Raw genomic sequence first — 25,457 nt, forward strand, 5'->3', positions numbered from 1 at the left:
AGAGAGAGAGAGGTCTTCCTTCCGTTGGTTCACCCCACAAATGGCCACTACGGCCGGCGTTGCGCCAATCCAAAGCCAGGAGCCAGGTGCTTCCTCCCTGGTCTCCCATGCGGGTACAGGGGCCCAAGAACTTGGGCCATCCTCCACTGCACTCCCGGGCCACAGCAGAGAGCTGGACTGGAAGAGGAGCAACTGGGACTAGAACCGGCGCCCATATGAGATACTGGCGCCACAGGCGGAGGATTAACCAAGTGAGCCACAGCACCGGCCCCCAGATGTTTATTTTCTAAGTATCAATATTATTATCCAACTCTAAGTGGCAAAAAAACAAAACCTACGGGGGGCTGGTGTTGTGGTACAGCAGGTTAAGCCTTTGCTGCCAACTCTGCATTCGTACTGAGTACTAGTTCGTGTCTCAGTTGCTCTGCCCCAACCCAGCTTGTTACTAATGTGCCTAAGAAGGCAGCAGGTACTGGCCCAAGCGCTTGGGTCTCTGATATCCTGAGACCCGAATGGAGTTCCTCGCTCCTGGCTTCAGCCTGGCCCAGCCTTGGCTATTGGGTCACTGAGGAGTCAACCAGTGGATGGAAGATCTCTCCATTTCTGTCTCCCCCTCTTTCTCTAAATGCCTTTCAACTAAATACATCTTTTAAAAAACAAAACCCACAAAAAGACCACAAGTTACTGCATAAAACTAAAAGACAGAATCTCCCGGTCATACTTTAATGTTATATTAAATAACATTAACATAGTCAGTTTGCTTTGCATCCCAGCTGATACAAGTGTAGTCCCCTTGGTGCTGATGTTGCATATTTATCACATGAAACAAAAAATCCCACTTAAAACAACCAAAACTTGAACACTTAATCATAATCATCTCAACACAGGCCACGCACCCTTCCTGAACATTCTTATGTGCACATGACATATCAACCTAAGTCCTGAAAAGAATAACCAGCAAAAAGGTTAAGAGGGGATTCAAGTCAGACACCAGTCCTTAGACCAGAACCTTGCCTATCAGTAGAGAGCTAGGAAAGAAAGGCTAATTATGTGTCACAACTTCAAGCTTCACAAGGGTCTAGGTAAATGTACGGCTTCCTTTCCTCCATCTCCAAATATTTCTGAAAGTCCTTAGCTTAATTATTAACTAAACTATAAATACTGAATTGCACTTAGAAGAACTTCTGAGAGGTCTAACCTAACAGACTAGCAAAGGGTGACCTTCAGGTTCAATTAAATACCACAGTCACTACCACAGCAATAACCACTGCATATCTAAGTACCTCGTCCTGGGGGGAGTGCACTACCCAACCCACCCCACTTCTAGTTAAGCACCAATGTGTCCATGGAAATTCTACAATACAAGCTATGATTCTGCATGGAAGGCGAAAACTTTCTCATTAAGCTGGAGTGATAGAAACACTGCAGACTATGTCTGCATTTAGCCAGCTATGTTTAAAAAAAAAAAAAAAAAAGCATATTGAGCAAGTAAAACTTCCAAAGGTTTGGTACTGGAAAAAAAAAAATTGCAAAAAGATTCCAAATTTTTCCCCAATAAAAAGTAACAGAACTTGTGCAATTCCCAAATAGACACAAACATCAAATACATTATGGCCACATTACACATGTAAAATTATCCTTAACTGCCACACACAAAAATACTCTAACATTTGTTTCCACAAACTGCCACAGTACTCTGAAAGTTAAATTTCATTTTCCCCTAAATTGTTAATGTTAACAATAGCTTTATCGTGTACCTTAAAAAATAATTTTAAAAAAATTAAGAATGCACAAAAAAACATATCCTCTACATGAGTTGGGTTGTCTTCGGTATCTCTGAGGTTACAGGACAAACACTCAAACACTGGAAATTCCACAGCACGGAGTTACATTCTTGTTCATCATCCTCAACCTGATCTTCCCTTCAGCACCAGGTCTCTCTTTAAATCCAGCTCTTCCTGGCCTGACCTACATACAAGGCAAAGCTCTTGCATGCTCCAGTAAACAGCACTCTCTGCTAGCGCCGCCTGGCCACTGTGCTGTGCCTTTCAACCAAGCAACCTGCCGCACATTTCAACACAGAACCACTCAGGCCATTCCTAAACCACAGTGCTGCTTCTATCCAGATTAAAACAAAAAAACAAAACAAAAAAAAAACATCCTTTTCTCCAAAATTTGGTAACCGTCTATAAAGGGCTGACAGTCTAGATGCTGCAGGAGCACACAATTTGAACCATTATGCTAATTTAAGATGATTAGTTAGAAACTAATCTGACATTATTATACAACCTATGAAATCAAAATGGAGACATGAGTATAGACTGTAAGTTGCATATTCAAGGATTTAAACTCAATTTTCTCTGCTATCCTGGATTCACATACCTTCTCTTCTAGACACTTTTATCTCAACAATAATTTAGTCTATGTGCCTGGCATTTTACCCACATGAATTCACAACAACCCCAGAAGGCATATACTTAGTGTCACAGTCATTTTTTTTTTTATTAGACAGGCAGAGTCAGACAGTGAGAGAGAGACAGAGAGAAAGATCTTCCTTCCATTGGTTCACCCCACAAATGACCACTACAGCCGGTGCTGTGCCAATCTGAAGCCAGGAGCCAGGTGCTTCTTCCTGGTCTCCCATGCGGTGCAGAAGCCCAAGCACTTGGGCCATCCTCCACTGCACTCCCGGGCCACAGCAGAGAGCTGGACTGGAAGAGGAGCAACCAGGAATAGAACCTGGCGCCCATATGAGATGCCGATGCCGCAGGCGGAGGATTAACCTAGTGAGCCACGGCGCCGGCCCTATATCACAACCATCTGATAAATGCAGAGGCTAAAACGCAGAGACAGTAAGCACTAACCAGAGCCAGAAACAAAAGTTAAACCCAGGCAGCCTGGGTTCAAAGTCTGCCCTTAACCAGGGTGCTAACCAAAAGAATTCATTATTGGCACTATATTGCTGTAGTTTTTTCAGACACTAATTAGGTATTAATAAAACAATTTAATTTCATTATCTCCAGATTTTATTTTTACAATAAAGATTAGAAAAATCATGACTCACAAAAATCTCTTGTGCAAGATAACCTCAGGTTCAATGGCAATGGAACACAGACACAAACATCTATGAAAGGAACAGAGGCCCAAGTTCCTTCACTTGCGACTAAAACAATCTCTTCAGTTTGCGCTGGTTCAAACACTGACAGACCAATAACTCCACACCCAAACACTCCTTTGATGACTTAAGATAACTGGTGCCCACCATCAGTGAAGTCAGGTTTATAAAATCAATTTGAGAAGAATCTAAAGTATTTGACTTCTGACGTATTCCAAGAGAAAAATATGCAAAATCTTCCCGCTTTTTAAATATGCTTGTCATTATAATATATTGCCGAATTACAGAAAATATGGTAAAAAGAAAAATATAAAATTCATAACCCTAGCACATTAACACGATTAACATTTTATGGTATTTTCTTCCAAATATGTCATTATGCACAGCTTTAAATAGTTGTCAAGATGGGGGGGGGAGGGAGAAAGGGGGGACAACGAAAGGGAGAATGATCATTCTTTTCCCTACTTGAGAAATGCATAGTAGATTTTTAATTTTGTCACAAGGTTCTACATGATCTACCCTCCTCTCTCCCACCACCAATCAATTATCTGTCCAACCTCTGGCCACTCTCTCGGTCCCGATCCCATCCGGCACAGCTCCAGCTGGCCGTTCATGCTTGCTGTTCGCTATGCTTCGAATGCTCTTCCTCTAGATACGCGCACATCAAGCTCTCTCATTTATTCCAGTCCTGCTCGAAAGGCACTTTCTCAGGAAGATCTCTCTTGGCAGTGCTATCCAAAATGTCAAGCCCTTCCCCTGAAATATCGCACATTCCCCTTCCCTGCTTTGCTTTTCCTTCTTAGCACTTCTCCCTTACATGTTATTCTGCTCACATAGCGTCTTCACTCCTTATTTTTCCTAGTAAAATTCAAGTTCTATAAGGGCAGGTATTTTTGTCTGTACTGATTTTCCAGCATCCAGAAAACTATCTAATATGTGGCAAATGCCCCCTAAGTATTTTCTGGTTAAATAATTTTTACAATCACCCCTGTAAAGGGCTATATCCAATTCCACCAAGGATTTATCTGATAATTCCCCTATTGACGGACACACTGCTTATCACCAACCTTTCACAAGTCTAACTAATGCTCCACTGCAGGGGTTAGCAAACTAGTTTGGGAGAGGGTTCCTGCTTTGCAAGGTCTCTATCACAACTACTCAGTTCTGCCACCACAGATAACACATGGTTTTGGGTCACAGCAGGCCAGATTTAGCCTGCTTCACTGACTGTTTTCGTGCATGTAGTTTTCCCTCTCTCTTCAATTAGAATTACAAGATAAACTGATAGGCATGTATGACTTGATCCAGTCTGCCAATTAGCTTTTCAAAATAACTCTGAGGAAGTGGAGCAACTGGATCGCTTACCCACTAGTGGTGGGAGTATAAATGGATACAACTACTTTTCTAAGGATTTATTTGAAAGGCACAGCACAGGGGGGAGCGGGAGAAGTGAAGGTAGAGCAAGAGGGGGAAGGGGAAGGACAGGGAGAGGATCTTCAGTTCGCTGGTTCACCCTCCAGATGTGTGCAACAGCCAGTCTGGGTCACCCAGAAGCCAGAAACTTCACCCTGGTCTTGCACTATCATCTGCTGCCTTCCGGAGCATCAGTGGAAAAGCTGGACCAGAAGTGGAGCAGCCAGGACTCAAACTGATGCTCCAGTATGGGATGCCAGTGTTGAAAACAGTGGCTTAATCAACTGTGCCACCACATGGGTCCCATACACAACCACTTCAGAAAAAAGCTGACAGTATGTGGCCGGTAGGTTGAGCTGCATCCTGCAACACCAGCATCCCATATAAGCACAGGTTCAAGTCCAGCTGTTCCACTTCCAATACAACTCCCTGTTAATGCGCTTGGGAAAGCAGTGGAAGATGGCTTGAATATCTGGTCTCCTGCCACCCACATGGAGACCTGGACAGAGTTCCAGGCTCCTGACTTTGATCTGGCCTGGCCTAGGCCATTGTGGACATTTGGAGTATAAACCAACGCTCTTTCTCTCTCGCTCATTCACGCTCTCGCTGAAACTTTGCCTTTCAAAGAAATAAATCTTTTTTTTAAATAAAGGGGGTGGTGGTGGCATGGCATAGCCTGTAAAGCTACCGCCTGCAATGCTGGCATCCCATGTGGGCACTGGTTTCAGTACTGGCTGCTCTACTTCTGATCCACCTCCCTGCTAATGTGCTGGGAAGGCAGTGGAGGATGTCCCCGGTACTTGAGCCCCTGCAATCATGTGGGAGGACTAGAAGAAGCTCCTGGCTCCTGGCTTCGGCCTGGCCCAGCCCTGGTGGTTGTGGCCACTTGGGGAATGAGCCAGTAGATGGAAGATCGCTTTGTGTTTCTTCCTCTCTCTGTAATTCTGCCTTTCAGATAAATAAAGTAAGTCTTGAAAAGAAAGAGCAGCAGTATCTACTAAAACTGAATATTTATGCCCACCACTCAAGGTATTTAGTCTATTTTTCAGAAAGTTTGCATTAAATACAGGCAGGAACCAACAGGTGCCCATAATGTCCTGTTTATTGACTGAATGCTGTATTCAATTTTTAAAAATTAATCAACTGGGGCCGGCGCCGTGGCTCAACAGGCTAATCCTCCGCCTTGCGGCGCCGGCACACCGGGTTCTAGTCCCGGTCGGGGCACCGATCCTGTCCCGGTTGCCCCTCTTCCAGGCCAGCTCTCTGCTGTGGCCAGGGAGTGCAGTGGAGGATGGCCCAAGTGTTTGGGCTCTGCACCCCATGGGAGACCAGGATAAGCACCTGGCTCCTGCCATCGGAACAGCGCGGTGCGCCGGCCGCAGCGCGCTACCGCGGCGGCCATTGGAGGGTGAACCAACGGCAAAAGGAAGACCTTTCTCTCTGTCTCTCTCTCTCACTGTCCACTCTGCCTGTCAAAAAAAAAAAAAAAAAAAAAATTAATCAACTGGGCCGGCGCCGCAGCTCAATAGGCTAATCCTCTGCCTTGCGGTGCCGGCACACCAGGTTCTAGTCCCGGTCGGGGCACCGGATTCTGTCCCGGTTGCCCCTCTTCCAGGCCAGCTCTCTGCTGTGGCCAGGGAGTGCAGTGAAGGATGGCCCAAGTCCTTGGGCCCTGCACCCCATGGGAGACCAGGATAAGCACCTGGCTCCTGCCATCGGATCAGCGCGGTGTGCCGGCCGCAGCGCGCCAGCCACGGCGGCCATTGGAGAGTGAACCAACGGCAAAGGAAGACCTTTCTCTCTGTCTCTCTCTCTCACTGTCCACTCTGCCTGTCAAAAAAAAAAAGAAAAGAAAAAAAAAGTAATCAACTGAACATATTGGTACACTTTTTTTGAAAGCTTTATTTAATAAATATAAATTCCATAGGTACAACTTTTTGGAATATAGCGGTTCTTCCCCCCGTACCCACTCTCCCACCCCCACTCCCATCTCACCTCCTACTCCCTCTCCCATCTTATTCTTCATTGATTCATTTTTAATTACCTTTATATACAGAAGATCAACCTATACTAAGTAAAGATTTCAACAGTTTGCACCCACACACAAAAAGTATAAAGTACTGTTTGAAGACTAGTTTTACCATTAATTTTCATAGTACAACTCACTAAGGACAGAGGTCCTACATGGGGAGCAAGTGCACAGTGACTACTGTTGTTGATTTAACAATTGACACTCTTAGCCGGTGCCACGGCTCACTAGGCTAATCCTCCACCTGTGGCACTGGTACACCGGATTTTAGTCCCAGTCGGGGTGGCGGATTCTGTCCCAGTTGCTCCTCTTCCAGTCCAGCTCTCTGCTGTGGCCCAGGAAGGCAGTGGAGGATGGCCGAAGTGCTTGGGCCCTGCACCCACGTGGGAGACCAGGAGGAAGCACCTGGCTCCTGGCTTCGGCTCAGTGCAGCACGCCAGCCACAATGCACCAGCGGTAGCAGCCACTTGGGGGGTGAACCAATGGAAAAAGGAAGACTTTTCTCTCTGTCTCTCTCTCACTGTCTAACTCTGTCAAAAATAAATAAATAAATAAAATAATTGACACTCTTATTTATGACATCAGTAATCACCCAAGGCTCTTGTCATGAGATGCCAAGGCTATGGAAGCCTCTTGAGTTCACAAACTCCAACCTTATTTAGACAAGGCCATAATCAAAGCGGAAGTTCTCTCCTCCCTTCAGAGAAAGGGTATATTCACTTTTGTAAGCATAGCAAATAATTCAAAGTCTTTAACATTTTATTTACTTACTTTTTGTTTATTTGAAAGATAAAGAGATACTCAGACAGAATCAGATGGACAGAGAGAGGTCTTCTACCTGCTAGTTCATTTCCCAAATGCCCACCACGGCTGAAGCTGGGCCAGGCTGAAGTCAGGAGCCTGGAACTCAGTCTGGGTCTCCTACAGGTGTGGCAGGCACCCAACTGTGTGAGCCATCCCCTGCTTCCTCCCAGGGCACACATTAGCAGGAAGCTGCAACTGGAAGCAGATCTGGACTCAAACCCAGGCAGTTCAGAACGGGATGCAGCGCATCTTAACCGCTGCACCACAGCCCAAACCCCTACTTCAAAGCTTTAAAAGAAAAAGAAAGGCTCCCATAGAGAGAATAATTTCTCATAGAGAGAATAATTTCCTCCATTCTTTTCCCTAACTAGCCATGGATAGTATTTCACTTTATGTTTTTGTTAACTCGGTAAGTTAAAGGAAACTTTCTGGATTTCCACAGTGTCTTATGTTTAATTATCAGAGAAGCTGTATTTTAATATAAGTTGCTTTTCATTTATCTATTATCCACTGGAGTTTTAGCGTTTTTAAAAATCAAAATAATACGTCATAAATATATCAACTCTATCTGTCATATTGTTGAAGTTTTTTCTCCAGACTTCCTTCCTTTTTATTATTTTGTTTCATAACAATGGAGTTTAATGAGTGGGCGTTTAGCCTAGCAGTTGTCTGTTAGATGCCTGCATCCATATCAGAGCACTGAGTGCTGGCTCTGCTCACATTCCAGTTTCCTATTAATGCACACCCTAGGAACTGGCAGGTGACTGCCTAAGAGGCTGGGTCCCTGCCACCACAGGGGACAAAAGGATTGAGCTTCGGTTCCCAGCTGTAGCCTGGCCCATCCCCAGCCATTATGTGCATGTAAACCAGTCAATGAGAGATCTCTCTCTCTAATAAATAAATAATTTTTAATGAAATTTCAGTTTTCACATAGCAATTGACCTATCAGTGCATCCCTTTCTCAAAAACATGCTATAGCTCTCTTGCTGTCTCTCTGCTCTCTTGGCTTCTCGCTCCCCTATCTCCTCTCCCTCTCTCTCAGCTCCTCTCCGCTCTCTCTCTTCTCTCCTCTCCGTCTCTCTCTCTTACGCTCTCCTTCTTTCTCTTTTCCCTTCTTCGCCCCTTCCCTCCGGTCTGCTGGGTTTTCCCCAATAAACCTTTTCCCTTACTCCGGTGTTTGGTGTGTTTTGTGACTATCTTACAGTGTCGGCATCCCATATGGGCACCGGTTCGAGTCCCAGCTGCTCCACTTCCCATCTAGCTCTCTGCCATGGCCTGGGAAAGCAGTAGAAAATGGCCCAAGTCCTTAGGCCCCTGCACCTGAGTGGGGGACCTGGAAGAAGCCCCTGGCTCCTGGCTTCGGATCGGCACAGCTCCGGCCATTGTGGCCATCTGGGGAGTGAACCAACATATGGAGGACCTCTCCCCCTCCCCCCCGCCTCTCCTTCTCTCTTTGTGTAACTGACTTTCAAGTAAAATAAAAAAAACTTTAAAAAAATTCTATAGAACTACAGTATTTCATTATTATTATCATTTCATTTTCAACAAAAATATTGTTTATCACATTCAGTCTGTGTGAAGAAATGCTTATTTCTCAGGTCAATAATTTGCTCTTAGAAAAAGTTAAATAACATATCTATTTGGATGACTAACAGGAAGACATTAGCTAAAAAGGTATTAAGCAAATCAAGGGGATGAATTTTTGATACCAAAAATAATTTTAATAGGAAAACCCATAAACTTCTGATACAATTACTTCATTAATTGCAAGTATACATTTTCCATCTTATCGGTACACAAACAGATCATTAGAGACATGTACACAGAAATATACTTTGTGGATAAGACTTTTGCCTGCCAGAAAGAAGGCAGCCAGTTGGCCAGAAAAGAATTTAAGAATATATACATATCAAGAAGATATTCACATACCAGATATATTCATAAGCGAAATACATTCATAGCAGAATATTACTCATAACAGTATATACTCTTCATTGAATATATTCATATTCATTGACTGTCTTCAAGAGGAAAATATTTATAAGATTATACCATCAAAGGATGCTTAGCTTTCAAAAGCAGAATATGCCTTAAAAGACCACTGTGAAGGCAGAAGGAGAATACCCTCAGCTAAAATTTCACAGAAATCTTCAAAGGCTGCTTAAAAGAGATTTTGGAAAATTAATAAATGTGATGAATTTGACAGCTGGATGAATTGATCCTTTCTTGAATTGGCTTTGGAAAACTGGTCAAAAGCTGCAAAACTTCAAAGGTGAAAAAAAAACTGACAATTTTCCAGGAAGGGGGGAAATTTTTTTTGAAAATGTCCCTGTATCTGCTTGCATTCATCCATATGCCAGCAAAGAATAACTCTGGAAGATTTCCAAAGTCAACTGACTGCCACTTTTACTTCCACTACATTTTGGGGAACATTTTTACAAAACTTAATAAAATCTTAAGTTTGTCCAGGAGATAAACTTTGGTGGTATGGGAAATCCACCAATGTAGAGCTCCTTGCTTTCTTAAGATGCCAATTAAGTAAAGTGAATTACTGAACCAGAACTGTTATGAAAATGTTAACAGTCTGGGCAATTTATAAAAGAACTAAACTCCCTAAAAAAACAGTGGATTATCACTAGGTTTTACAGCAAATGAACTGGAAAAACAGTTAATAAATAGATTACATATCCTAACCTTTGCACATCTTACTTCTTACCTACCCCAATATTTGTCCCCTTTGATCAATAGAAAAAAAAAATCTCCCAAGATAACAAAGAAAACCCATACTTCAGTGTGTACCAGGAGTCCCACCTACACTTCAGACTCCAACTCCCTCCTACTGTGCACCCTGAGAGAAAGCAGGCGATGAAGACAACTCCAGTAGTTTGGTCCCTACTGCCCACATGGGATCCACCTGCTCCTGATTCACCACCCCCTGGCTCCAGCCTGGCCCAGCCTTGGTTGCTGCAGGCATTTGGGAAATGAGCCAGCAGACTATAGATCTCTCCGTCTCTGTCTCTCTGCTTTTCAGATAAAATGAAAAATAAATTTTCTTTAAATTCCAATTACAAAATGGGCAAAAGAATGTAAAGAGATATTTCAAAGATCAGATTACACTCACAGCTGCCAAATAAACACATGGAAAGCTATTTGATAGTTATTAGGGAAATGCAAATTAGAACGCAAATGAGGTATTACTAAATATCCACTAGAATGACTACAATCAAAACAGTGACAACATCAAGGAAGTACAGGCATTGGGCACCGAGACGTAAGATGCCTTTTCAGATGCCTACATGCCATATCAGAGTGTTTGGGTTTCAGTACCAGCCCTGCTTCCAATCCAGCTTCCTGCTAATGTGTACCCTGGGAGGTAGCAGGCGATAGCTCAAGTACTTGGATCAAATAAATAAATCTTTAAAAAATGCTTAGAATGTCTACATTCTATATCAGAGTGCCAGACCCAGCTGCTGTGGGAATTTGGAAAGTAAACCAGTGGATGGAAGACCTCTCACCATCTGTATCTGTCTCTCTAGTTTCAAATAATAAAATTTTAAAATAAATAAATGAAATTATAAAAAGGTATAGTCACTCTTGAAAAGTTTGGGCAGTTATTTTAAAACTAAACATGCAATTACTATATAATCCAGCAATTAATACTCTTGAGTATATATCCCAGAGAAATGAAAACTTATGTTCATGCCAAAACTTGTGTATAAATGTTCATAGTTGGGGCAGATGCTGTGGCGCAGCGAGTTAATGCCCTGGCCTGCAGTGCCAGCATCCCATATGGGTGCCAGTTCTAGTCTCGGCTGCTCCTCTTCCGATCCAGCTCTCTGCTGTGGCCTGGGAAAGCAGAAGATGGTCCAAGTGTTTGGGCCCCTGCACCCATGTGGGAAACGCATAAGAAGCTCCTGGCTTTGGATTGGCGCAGCTCTGACCATTGCGGCCATCTGGAGAGTGAAGCAGTGGATGGAAGACCTTTCTATTTCTATCTCTCTCTGTAACTCTTTCAAATAGATAAAATAAATCTTAAAAAGAAATGTTTACAGCAGCTACATTTGTAAAAGTCAAGAACTGAAATATGCCCAGATGACCTTCAACAGTTGAATGACTGAACAAACTATGGTAAACCCATGGATTACTACTCAGCAATAAAAAGGAACAAACTACTGATAGATGCAACAAGCTAGATGAATTTCCAGAAAGCTATGTTGCACAAAAAAAGCAATCACAAAAAGTTATACACCGGGCACCAGCACCGGGGCATACTAGGTTAATCCTCCACCGCCAGCATCCCATATGGGCACCGGGTTCTAGTCCCAGTTGCTCCTCTTCCAGTCCAGCTCTCCACTGTGGCATGGGAGGCAGCGGAGGATGGCCCAAGTGCTTGGGGCCCTGCACCCGCGTGGGAGACTGGGAGGAAGCACCTGGCTCCTGGCTTCAGACTGGCGCAGCTCTGGCCATTGCAGCCACTTGTGGACTGAACCAGCAGAGGGAAGATCTTTCTCTGTCTCTCTCTCACACAGTCTGTAACTCTACCTGTCAAATAAATAAAAATCTAAAAAAAAAAAAAAAGTTATATACTGAATGATCCCCTTTATGTAACATTGTTTTAAAAAACAAAATTTCATTAATGGAGGACTGATTAATGGTTGTCAGAGGTTAGGGGTAGGGTGGCAGGGTGTGGGGATACAGGAGATGGTAGAAACACGAACCTAAACAGATACTAAAACTGCTGAATCTAGCAACACCACACACACACACACACACACACACACCAGTACTACGAAATGGGAAATGGGAAAGAGTGGGAGATCCCATCAATGTCAACATATTAGCTAAAGCTACCATAACAGAGCACTGCAGACCAGGCGCCTAAAACAACAGATCCTTATTTTCTTACAGTTGTCTAGGCTAGAAATCCAAGATCAAGGCATTGGCAGGTTTGATTTCTTCTGAAGCCCCTGTCCTTGGCTTGTAGATGGCCACCTACCCACTGCGTCCTCACATAATCTTCCCAGTGTGTACACGTCCCTGTGCCTCTTTGTGTGTCCTACTGTCCTCTTTTATGCAGCTATCAGACTGTATCAGAGCTCATCAAAATGTTCTCACCTTAGTCATCTTTTTAAAGGCCACATCTGTAGTCGCGTTCTGAGGTGTGTGTGGGGGTAACGCTGTAACATCTGAATTTGGAGGGAATACAATTCAGCCCATCAACAGTATCTTGGTGGTAATGTTACAGTTTTGCAAAATGTTATTACTGGAGGAAATTTCTCTGTATCCTATCTTACAACTGCAAGTGAAGCTACAATTATCTCAGTGGACACACACACACACACACACAAACACACAGATGGGGCACCTACGATAACAACAGACAAAGATGTTCAACAAAATTAGGTGATAAGGTAGCACCGTGAACACCAGATAAGCAAGCAGAGCTTAAACACCCACAAAAATAGGACCCACGCAGGATGAGCAACTGGGCAGGTAAGGGGAGAAAAAGGAAAGTTCTGTTATTTAAAGAGCGGAGATACAAGAAAGGTTCAAAAATGACCCTCAAATGAAGGAACTCCACTTCACTGCAGCTGTACCTAAGAACAGCCGTAACTGCCCCTCAGGTGCCTGGGGGAGACTGCAGGATCACGAGGCCTTACTAACAGACCACAGCATTGGAAAACTGTGACACCAGAATCCAAACCCAAGAAAGAGGGGTAAGTGGGCACAAGAGCGACGTCCTAAAGAGGCCAATCTCAGAGCCCATCACATAAAAAAGGTCACTCTTTTTCTTTGCACTGAAGCATAATACACAATCAGCAAAGGGCAGGAAGAGCTGCGGACACTCTGCTGACACTGCACAGCCTCACAGGGCACACGTATGGAAGTGTGCAGCCAGTGGCCGGATCAGGGCACGGGGCCTCCGGCACCCCAGACGCCTACTCTTTGTCCTTTCTAGTCGCTGTTCTCCTGAAGGGACCGCTATTCTGGCTCCTGATGAACTCCACAGACAAGCGGCATCCACTGTGAATTCTGTCTCTGGTTTCTTCAGCTCAACCTGTCTGTGAGATTCACACGTTCCACAGCGTGCAGCCGTGGACTCTCCCCCTCATGGCTCTCCAGTATTCCACACAGTCAATACACCAAAATGTATTTATCCAGTCCAATCAGTTTAATACGTTCTGTAACAAACCACCAACTTAGGGATTCCTGATTTCTCAGAGTTCCGTGGTTTTCTGGGTGATCTCGCCCCAGCTTCACCTTGCTCGTGTGTCTGTTTTTGGCTGTCAAGTCAGCTAAGCTGGAAGGTCAGGGCTGCCTGGCAGACAGGCTTGGCGGGTAAGTACTACTCATCAGGGGGTGCCTCAATCCCCTTCCATGACACTGCTCTGACTCCAGCACTTCCTCAGACAGCGGCATCAGGCCAACATGACCCCGGCCCCCCCCAAGCGTTTATCAAGCCTCTGTCTGCACAGTGCTTGTTAACATCGGACTGGCCCAAATCTGACTCACAGACAAAGAGGACAACCCAGGATACAGATAAGAGGAGACGTGATCTGTTCGGGGGCAGCAATGTAACAGTCTACCACACATCATACTGCTGGTCATTCAGGCAGATTCTGGTTTGGGGCTATCACAAATTGTGTCAACATTCTCGTATATTTTGCTGGACACTGGGTCAAAGGATATGCTCGTTCTGCCCTAGTAGGTACTGCTAAACAGCTTTGCAGATTGCTCATACTGGTTTACATTTCCATACCAACTGATCTTTCCAACAAGCAGAGCAGGGGGAACCTAAATGCTCAACATGCGCAACAACACTTGGTATTTTTCATCCTTTTCATTTATTCTGGTGAGTACATGATGGTACTTCATTTTCATTTTTACTGAGTGGCATTCTTTTAAAACACTTCACATAAGCAACAAAGGAGATTTTTCAAACCTGGAAACTGGGGAAAAAATACCTTGCCCTTCCCTACCTCTCTCACAGGAACCTTTTCCTAAAGTCCAGGCAAATTTTTCAATTTAAACATGAACAAGAGAAAAAGAAATACTAAAAATAAGCAAAAAGAGTGGTTCTAGTCCCAGCTCCTTGTGTTTCTGATCCAGCTTCCTGCTAATGCACCTGGGAGGCAGATGATGACAGCCCAAGCACTCGGGTCTGCCACCATCTAGGCCATCCAGCTGGAGTTCTTGCTGCCTTACGTTGGACTGGTCTAGTCCCAGGTGTTATGGGCATTTTTGGAGTGAACCAGCAGATGGAAAATCTCTCTCTCTCTCTTTCTCTCTGAACCAGCAGATGGAGGATCTCTCTCTCTCAGCCTTCCAAATAAATAAATCTTTTTTTTTTTTTTTTAATTAGACAGAGTTAGAGACAGTGAGAGAGAGACAGAGAGAAAGGTCTTAGGCCGGCGCCGCGGCTCAACAGGCTAATTCTCCGCCTAGCGGCACCGGCACACCAGGTTCTAGTCCCGGTCGGGGCACCGGATTCTGTCCCGGTTGCCCCTCTTCCAGGCCAGCTCTCTGCTGTGGCCAGGGAGTGCAATGGAGGATGGCCCAAGTGCTTGGGCCCTGCACCCAATGGGAGACCAGGATAAGCACCTGGCTCCTGCGTTCGGATCAGCGTGATGTGCCAGATGCAGCGGCCTTTGGAGGGTGAACCAAAGGAAGACCTTTCTCTCTGTCTCTCTCTCTCACTGTCCACTCTGCCTGTCAAAAAAAAAAAAAAATTTAAAAAAAAATTATAGTTTCTCCTGAATGCTTATTGCTTTTGTACCATTGTAAAGTTAAAAAAAAAAAAAAAAAATCAGTTGAACTATTCTAAAGTGAGGTCTGCCTGTGGTTTTCATTGTATCCATTGAGTCTAGTGTTGCTTCTAGTTTTGTCTTCCTGAGTTTTTTTGCTTTCTAGTCTGTCCTGAGCTCTGTCAGTTTTCTTTGTGCATTCTTTTGTTATCTGGTTGATCTTTATTTTTAGTTTGTCTGTTTTTCATGTATTCAGTTCTTTTCTTTTAGATTCTATCATTTTCTTAGTTTCTTTTAATTCATTTTGAAACATATGTTAAAGTCTCATTTGCTTTATGGTCATGTTTTTGTAATGTGCCTTTATTGGTTATGCAAGCATTGGCTTTTTTTTTTTTTTTAAGATTTATTTATTTATTTGAAAGAGTTACACAGAGAGAGAAGGAGAGGCAGAGAGAGAGAGATTGAGATTCTCCATTCGCCGAAGCCAGGAGCCAGGAGCTTCTTCTGGGTTCCCCATGTGGGTGCAGGGGCCCAAGGACTTAGGCCATCTTCTACTGCTTTCCCAGGCCATAGCAGAGAGCTGGTGGAGCAGCCAGGTCTTGAACCGGCAGCTATATGGGATGCTGGCACTGCAGGTGGTAGCTTTACCACTATGCCACAGCACTGGCCCCACTTCTTTTTCTTTTTTGAAAAGATTTATTGGGGCCGGTGTTGTGGCTCACTTGGTTGATCTTCCGCCTGCGGCGCCGTCATCCCATGTGGGCGCTGGGTTCTGGTCCCAGTTGCTCCTCGTCCAGTCCAGTTCTCTGCTGTGGCCCGAGAGGGCGTTGGAGGATGGCCTGGGTGCTTAGGCCCCTGTACCTGCGTGGGAGACAGGGGGTGGGGGCCGCCTGGCTCCTGGCTTCGGATTGGCACAGCGCCAGCCGAGTGGCCATTTGGGGGATGAGCCAGCGGAGGGAAGACCTTTCTCTCTCTCTTTTTTTTTTTTTTTTGACAGGCAGAGTGGACAGTGAGAGAGAGAGACAGAGAGAAAGGTCTTCCTTTGCCGTTGGTTCACCCTCCAATGGCTGCTGCGGCCGGCGCAGCGCGCTGATCCGAAGCCAGGAGCCAGGTGCCTCTCCTGGCCTTCCATGCGGGTGCAGGGCCCAAGGACTTGGGCCATCCTCCACTGCCTTCCCAGGCCATAGCAGAGGGCTGGCCTGGAAGAGGAGCAACTGGGACAGAATCTGGCATGCTGACCGGGACTAGAACCTGGTATGCCGGCGCCGCAGGCGGAGGATTAGCCTATTGAGCCGAGGCACCGGCCGAGAAACTATACTTTGAATCCTGTTCTTTGCTGAGCTAACCATAGGCAGTATGATAACTTCTCAGAATGCTGGGCGGCGAGCTGCTACCCCCCAGTCACTCAGCCACACGTCACAAGGGTAAACAACTGATACTCTGCAGGTAACATGCAGCTAAATATGATGTTCTTCAGGTTGGACATATTAAAAATATTTCTAACTTATAAAATTTTCAACTTACAATGAATTTATTGCAACATAACCCTCCTGTAACACAAGGGACATTAAAGGAGCTAACAGATAAAAAGAAAATAACTGCATGAGCTCAGGGGCCATCTTCCTCTGCTTTCCCAGACTATTAGCAGGAAGCTGGATAGGAAGTTGGGCAACTGGGACTCGAACCAGCAACCATAGGGATGCCAGCACCAGAGGTGAAGGCTTAACCTACTATACCACAGCACCAGCCCCATGTACAAGTAAGTTTAGTCAGCCAAACTGCCCTTCAAGTACGAAAGTTAAAGAAAAGTAGTTGTAAATTTGAAACTCAGGATATTTTTCACATGAGGCATGTATGAGGATTCAAAAAACTTCAGATTACTGAATAATGATTACAGAAACTATCCTAAGGACTTGTGTTGCACACTGAATATATTTAACTGTAGAATGATGATTAATGCCAAGTTAACAGAGACGTATGTGATTCATATGGGGTGAACAGACAGAACTGAGAAATCTTAGGGAGTAACAACTTATTGACCTGGGGGCTTGAGTGTGTATAGCAAATGGAATTGAGAATGAGGAGGGAATAACACATAAATCCTAATTTCCAGACTGGAAAAATATGTGGCAGATGGGATCATTCACTGAACTAGGGTATAAAAGGGTACTTCAAAAGTTTGTGGAAAACAGAATTAAAAGATATGTTTATTTGGAACAAAAAGTTTTGGAATCCCTGCATAGTTTTCATAATATGATTTTTCCATTATTTTGTTTTAATTCATCTGAAAGGGAAATAGCAAGTCAGAGACTGATATCTCCGATCTGGTTCATTATCCTAATTAATACCTGCTACAGTCAAGGCTGGGCCAGGCCAAAACCAGGAACCAAGAGCCAGGAGCCAGGAGCTCAATCCCGATCTTCCTTGCGGGTGATAGGGACCCAACTACTTAAGCCATAATCTGCTATCTCCCAGGGTACATTCCAATAGGGAGCAGAACCAGGACTAAAACCCAGACACTGCAATGTGGAATGCAGGTGTCCCAAGCGGTATCTCAATCCCTACCCTCCGTGAAGTTTTTGAAGATCCCTGGCAGGATACCAGGTTCAGGTTCAAGTTCAGGAATGCGTGAAATGACCAGGATAGTAGATAACTTACCATGAAACAGCAAGACCAATGCCTGAAGCAGATAACCACAAGGAACTCATCCTCAGAAATCAGGAGAAAGCAACACCATTAGCACTGCCACTCAGTATGGCCACACTGATATTCTCTAGTTTTCCAAAGCAATTACAGTATTAAGAATGTTCTTCTTTAAACCACTCAAAATAAAACATTTAAAAATAATTAATTTTATGGGGCCAGCACTGTGGCATAATGGGTAAAGCCGCCACCTACAGTGCCAAGCATGCCTTATGCACGCCAGTTCGAGTTCCAGCTGCTCCACTTCCGATCCATCTCTCTGCTATGGCCTGGAAAAGCAGTAGAAGATGGGCCAAGTCCTTGGGCCTCTGCACTCGCATGGGAGACCTGGAAGAAGCTCCTGGCTCCTGGCTTCGGACAGGCTCAGCTCTGGCTGAACCAGCAGATACAAGACTTTCTCCGCTCCTCCCAACCCCCACTGCTGCCTCTCTGTAACTTTGCCTTTCAAATAAATAAATAAGCAAATCTTTTTTAAAAATAAATTTCAAGAGTGAAAAAAGAAAGCCCTTGCCTACGTTAGTTATTTTCAACAGCATATAGAGTTGATCACAGTGCTCTGTATTTGGGACCTGGTACCCAGTGACAAAACAACAGAATAAGAAAGACATGGGAGGGGCCGGCGCTGTGGCATAGCAGGTAAAACTATTGCCTGCAGTGCTGGCATCCCATATGGGCGCCGGTTCTAGTCCCAGCTGCTCCTCTTCTGATCCAGCTCTCTGCTGTGGCCTGGGAAAGCAGTAGAGGATGGCCCAAATCCTTGTGCCCGTACACCCACGTGGGAGACCCAGAAGAAGCTCCTGGCTCCTGGCTTCAGATAGGCGCAGCTCCAGCCGCTGCGGCCATATGGGGAATGAACGAATGGACGGAAGACCTCTCTCTCTCCCTCTGTCTGTAACTGTACCTCTCAAATAAATAAAATCTTAAAAAAAAAAAAAAAAAAAGAAAGAAACACAGACAGACAGACATGGGAGGCTGGCATCGTGCCAAAGCAGGTTAGCTTCTCACATGGGCACTGGTTCAATTCCTAGCTGCTCCGCTTCTGATTCAGCTCCCTACTGACATGCCTGGGAGGGCAGCGGGAGATGGCCCAAGTGCTTGGACCCCTGCCACCCACGTGGGAGACCAGGATGGAGCTCCTGACTCCCAGCTTTAGCCTGGCCCAGCCATGACCATTGCAGCCATGTGGGTAGTGAGCCAGTAGACAGAAGATGGGTATCTCCCTCTCTCGCTCTCTAACACTGCCTTTCAAATAAACAAATCTTTAAAAACAACAACAAAAGTTAAATTTTTTTAAAAAAAGAAAAGACATGAAAGACAAAACTTCTGTACAATCACACCTATGAAGTATCTGTGTGTGTATGAAAGGTGATGAGCATGGGGAGAGGCTGGGTTATAGGCTGAATTGTGTCTTCTTCCAGTCCATCTCTTCAAAGTCTAGCCCCAAATTCCTCCATATGTGACTTCCATTTGGAGATAGGGTCTTTAAGTGAGCTCCAATGAAGCCATACCAGGAGCCCTAGTCACTATGACTGAAGTTCTTTCAGGAGATGAGGACCCAGACAGGCACAGAGGGAGGACCACGTGCAGACACCTGAGGAAGACTACCATTGAAAAGCCAAGAAGAGGAGCCAGAGTCGTGGCTGAGCAGGTTGAGCTGCAAAGCCGACTTCCCATTTCAGGGCACCATTCCGAGTCCCACCTGTTCCATGTCTGATCCAGCTCCCTGCTCATGGCCTGGGAAAAGCAGGCAAGGATGGTCCAAGTGTTTGGGCCCCTGCCACCCACGTGGGAGACTCCTGGCTCCTGGCTTCAGCCTGACCCAGCTCTGGCTGTTACAGCCATCTGGGGAGTGAACCAGCAGAAGATCTCTCTTTGTCTCTCTCTCGATCTCTGTAACTCTTTCAAAATAAATAAATGCATCTTTTTTAAAAATGTGTTTCATTAAAAATTTTTAATAAATATTTTCAAAGGAAAATGTAAGAAACTGATGGGACAAAATATTTGCAATTAGAAAAGGCAGAAAAGGTGTCATTTCCAGGAAAATCAAAAAGGAAAAGATAACTGATGTATCGGATGCCTGAAAAACTTAACCCAAAGGTAAATAATAATTAAAAACAATCTAGGAGCCCGGTGCTGTGGCCTAGCGGCTAAAGCCACCGCCTAGAGTGCCGGCATCCCATATGAACGCTGGTCAGAGTTCCAGCTGCTCTGCTTCCGATCCAGCTCTCTGCAATGGCCTGGAAAAGCAGTAGAGGCCCCTGCACCCATGGGGGCAGACCCAGAAGAAGCTCCTGGCTCCTGGCGCCTGGCTTCAGAGAGACCCAGCTCTGGCCATTGCGCCCAATTGGGGAGTGAACCAGCAGATGGAAGACCTCTTTGTCTCTGCCTCTGCCTCTCTGTATCTCTGCCTTTCAAATAAATAAATAAATATTTTAAAAAATAAATTTAAAAAATCTGGCCAAGCAAAGAAGAAGTAATGGAGGCAATTCTGCGTAATTCCCTGGAATTAAAAAGGGCTGTGCATATTTTCTCCTGATGTTTCAGCTCACAGAATCCTTGAAGATTAACAAATAAAAACATTACTAGGCATCAAGCAAAAACATACTTGCAATAGGTTTGAATGAAATTCTGGTTCTTTGCAGATTTCTTTTTTCCAAAAAAAAAAAAAAAGAAAAGAAAAAGAAAGATCATAATCACTAGCAATTTCACACCTATCACTTTTTGCCCTGCATGTGGAACTGCAGAGGCCACAGGTTCAAGGGAAAAGGAAGGTGGAAGGGATAGGCATTCTCTAACTTGCAGCTATAGAGGGTGAATCCATTCCCTGGTGTTAATGCCACCCAAAGTTCAGGCAGAGCAGAAAGGAAAAAAAAAAAAAAAAAAAAAAAAAAAAACTAGGGAAAACATGCATTGAGCACTGTTAATATGTTTAACAGTTTCTTAAAGTTTTTAAAAAATTTTGAGAGGCAGAGATAAAGAGTGAGAAAAAAAAAATCTTCCCTTTCCTAGGTTCTCTAGCCAATAGCCAGGACTAGGCTAGGCTAAACAGGAGGCAGGAACTCAACCTGGTGTCACACATGGATGGCAAGGACCCAAGTACTTGGGGCCATCACCTGCTGCTCCCCAGTGCTGGCATTAGCAGGAAGCTGGAATTGGGAACAAAGCCAGGACTCCAATCCAAGCACTCCCGCCATGTGACACAGGCAACTGAACAGCTATTCCAAACTCCCACTCCAGTTTCCTAAACATTTTAACGTCCCGTCTTAAAGTAGTCAAAAGTTATATTTCTCATGAAGTTGTATAATTTTTCTTTTGGGACATACTCATATATACTTTCCTTTTGGTATAAAAATATCAGATATCCTAGACCACAGACCTTTGCTTCCCATATTATTTGCAAGTGTGATCACATGTTTGAGAAATATCCTCTTTGTCACTAGAGTCATTAGCATTATCAGTATGAAAGAGTGAAAAATTCTCCAACTGCTTAAGCATAAGACTTTGCAAAACAAACTTGAATGCTGCTGTACAATTTGCCTTTCTCCAGAAAAGCATGTTACACTTTGTTGGCACTGGATACAAAATAAAATTCAAAAATGTACAGTTTCAGTACTTTTAGTTTCTTGACCTTTATTTGAATTTGAAACTAAGCTTTACCAAACAGCAGAATTTACACAGTAAGTAGCCAACCACAGTCCTCATTATGGAATCTATGCAGTGCATTTGTTACCTAGGAAACGAACCAGAGCACAGGCAGAGTGCAATTTCAGTGGAGCAAAAGAATTCTCCAATCACGCTGGTAAATAAAGTCCATAAATCCACTAATCAGCAGCCAAGTCAAGAAGTATCACCTAAGAGTTAAGCTCTATGGAAAGTTTTCTAAAGGAGAAAAAGAAACCCATGGGGCTTCTATGGACAACTGTGTAGATCTCTTAAGTCAATATTACGAGCAGGTTTCTTTACAAACACAAACTGTCATAAAATAAACTGTTCAAAATAAATGGCTTCTCTCCAATCTTCAGCTTCTCTATTTTTGACAGTATTTAAGAGAAAAGGCTTCTTCAGAGCCAGCCTCATACATCTGGTACCAGAATATTAATCCAAGAACGAATTCTGCATTTTTGGTGAGCAGCATGGGTTCGTGCTGCTCTTAAACAATGCAGGATGATAAAGGCTGGAATGAGAGGTTATTGTCCACATCCCTAGCAGTCAGGCCAGCTTCCCTACCAGGCTACAAAGAACTGCAGGGAAAGTCACAGAGCTGTAATAGAGAGTGAAACTGCTAATTTTCAGCTTTCTGTTTGATTATTACTTATGCTAATACTAGTCACTTGAAGCTTCCAGTTAATACAAAGTGGCCATTTTAAATTTCCACTAATGATATCGCACTGATAACTAATAAACAGGAAAATGCTAGTAAGACTGTAGACTTAAAGTCTATCAAGTTTAACTGTGGACAGTGTAGTGTCATCTGAAAAAATAAAATTGGTAAACAGCTGCATTTAAAAATCCAATTTTATACAAATTCAAATTTTATAGAAGCAGCATTTGTTATAATATAAATGCAGCAGAAAGCATTTTCAAACATGAAAAATAATTTATAAGCTTTCTTGAACAGCTTACCAAACAGAACAGCTTACCAAAAAGGACATTAATGGAAAATACTTAAGGATTTCTGGAATGTTTCTGGTTACACTAAGATATTACTGTTAATTACACAAGAAGCAAAAAAGTAATATCTACATGAGTCAAAAAAAGAAAGAAAAGAAACAGTAGGAGTTATCTCTTAGCCAGCTCACACAAAGACACTGCACTGATGATCCAAGAAAACTGTTAAGTACAACTTTGCCAAAGCCATTCTCAACACAGGTCACGCTCTGTTAATGTTGAGTTTACACAGTGACTCTTTGTAAAATCTTATCACTATCACTGACAGCCTTGCAAATGTATAAACAGGCTATTCAATTTGTTGCTTTATCATTTTTAATTCCAAAAGCTGATGAAGAATATGTGTATCTAAGAGCTGGAATTCTCACAGAGGTCTAGAACTCCCTTTGACCACTCACGACAAAGCCTGAGCAAACTTCAATACCTCTCAGGCAGAGGAACACTGGTCAAAGGGGCTACCTTTTTAGAGCCACACACTAAGCTCTGTGGGCCTTTGGGAAGTTTAAAGTCATTTACCTAATGTGCATCAGGAGTCATAGCAGGAACTAATAAAATTTGATCAACTCAAAGGAGTGGGAGAGATCATCGTTAGATGCACCCTCCTCCAGGAAAATGTGCATAAAAGCAAACTCTAAACATTTATAAAATTAGGCATGTAGAGCCGGTGTTGCGTGTAGTGGGTTAAGTCACTGCCTGCAGCTCTGGCATCCCATACAGGTTCCAGTTCGAGTCCCAGCTGCTCCACTTTCAATCCAGTTCCCTGCTAATGTACCTGGGAAAAGCAGTAGAGGATGACCCAAGTGTGTGGGCCCCTGTTATCCATGTGGGAGACCTAGAAGAAGCTCCTGTCTCCTGGATTCATCCTGGATCAACTCCAAGGCTATTTGGGGAGTGAACCAGTCGATGGAAGACCTCTCTCTCTCTCTCTCTCTCTCCCTAACTCTGCCTTTCAAGCAAATAAAATAAATCTTTTAAATAAAATTAGGCATGCAATGATATTAATCTGTTACTATAAAAAGGCAGGGTTTTCAGATCTTTTTTTCTCCTAGGAAAAAAACACTATTTTAAGCTTATTAAACTTTTTATAATGACAAAAATCAATTTGCCTAAATAAAAGTGCACTGAATTACATATTGCTATTCTTGTTTGATGGAAATTAAATTAACTCTTGTTTTTTTCCATCATCAAGGTTTTTCTTCAAATTTAAATGAGAATTTAAAAAAAAAAAAAGTCTCCACTTTCTACATTCAGCTGTACATCCAGTTAGAATTGTCTGAGTGCCCCCAAATTTACTTTAAAAAAGAAATCTGGTAACCATCAGACTTAAGTTTGTCAATATCGATGCTCACACAGAGGGCAAGAAGCAAAAAGAAAACAAGTGTTTCCAGAAGTGAGCAGCCGATTAACACAAAGCTATCACCCTATGTACCTGCATCAGAAATTCTGAATCTGTAAAACTGATGTTCTGGGTGCTTTCTCAGCTTCATTTATTATTTGAATAGATACAAATACATAGCAACTGTAAGAAACTTAGCAAGCTAATCAAATAAGAGCAATGCGACCTATCGCCCTACAACACTTTCCATGAAAACACCATCCAGCACAGACAACTCAACCGCTGGCTTACACACAGGCAACACATAAACAGAGGGAGCCCGGGGGGAACACGCACCCGCAGTCCTCACGCGGATGATTTCCTATGTTCCTGAAAGACCTCGGATCTTAAACTGGCAGAAAGCAAGGTTGTAGCAAGAAGGGAACAGCTAAATCAGTGTTTCTTGCGCTCCAACACAGCCTGCACCATGGAAGCTGTCAGGACCTGAAGTCGCTTGTGAACTGTTTATCTAACAGGCAGAAGATTCTGCCGTGCTAATCCTCACGACTCTGCAAAAACCCGAAACTTTACCCCCAAAACTTCAAAATATACACATGCAATTGTCGAAACCACAGCCACGTTCATTGTTTCCCCCCTCTATGTCCCTACTTAACCTTACCAAAAAAAATAAAAATAAATAAATAAATAAAGGAGACAGGAAGCTACCAGAACACCAAAACCCCGCTTTGGATTCGGATGCGCCGCTGGTCAGCCCCACCTCCCTCTACCCCGGGGGACTGCCTCGCTTGATCTAGTTGATAACAAACACCGAGCACCGCGCGCAGCCTCAGAAGGGGCTGGGGGCGGAAGAGCCTCGGGCCGGAGACAGCGCTCCGCCGTTAGAAACAATAAATACCGAGCGGGCGCGATGCACGTTCCTGCACACCCGCCCCGCACGCACCGCGGGCAGCCCCGCACCGCCTCCCGCTCGCTCCGCCACCTCCAGACTTGGGAACTAGGGGCGGGCGGCTCTTTCCTTCCTGCTTCCCGCCCTCCTGCCCACCTCCCGCAGACCCCCCGAGCCGCGGCGGGCGAGCCGGACCCTCCGCGCGGCCGCCGGGGGACGCGGGGCGCCGGGCCGGCCGCAGGAGCCGGGGCCACCTCACAGCCGCCGCTCGCCGCTCCCGAGCCCGCGCGGCCGCCCCGGGTCGTCGCCCCCTCACGGCCCTCCGCCCGCGAGCGCAGACAAAAGGAGGGTTCAGCCGGGTCACGGCGCGGCCGCCCCCCACACAAAGCGGCCGGCGCCACCCCGCGCGCGGGCTCTCACCCACCTGCAGGTGTCTGTGCGTCTGTCCATAGGAACGCGGGCGCCGGGGGGGGCCTGCGGGAGCCGGGCAGCGCGCGCTGGACGGGGCGGGCGGCCGGAGGGCCGGGCACCGCGGGCCGGCGGCGCGGGGACGGCGGGCGGCGGCGCGGGCCGGGGGGCGGGGGCGCCAGCCTGGCTCGGCCGACCGGCGCGCGCCGCTCCGTGCGCCCCGGGCTCCGCGCGCTGCCCGGCTCGGGGGGCGGGGCGCGGGCGGGGCCGGCGAGCGGGGCGGGGGCTCGGACCCCGGGCTCCAGCCGGCACCGGAAGCGCGCCGTGGTCGGCGGGACCCACAGGAAGTG

The 25,457-nt window shown here is 45.0% G+C and overlaps 1 protein-coding gene across 3 annotated transcripts in view; it reads right to left on the reverse strand.

Moving 5' to 3' along the window:
* Positions 1-25,210, reverse strand: part of KIAA1958 (KIAA1958 ortholog) — a 170,623-nt gene extending 145,413 nt beyond the window's left edge. For all 3 annotated transcript variants that reach the window (XR_009867598.1, XM_062207741.1, XM_062207742.1), the window contains exon 1: positions 25,124-25,210. The gene's annotated coding sequence lies outside the window, so the exon portion shown is untranslated. The remainder of the gene's footprint in view (positions 1-25,123) is intronic.
* Between the last annotated feature and the right edge of the window lie 247 nt (positions 25,211-25,457).

The sequence above is a fragment of the Lepus europaeus genome, chromosome 12 (assembly GCF_033115175.1).
Source record: "Lepus europaeus isolate LE1 chromosome 12, mLepTim1.pri, whole genome shotgun sequence".
NCBI classification, from domain to species: Eukaryota; Metazoa; Chordata; class Mammalia; order Lagomorpha; family Leporidae; genus Lepus; species Lepus europaeus.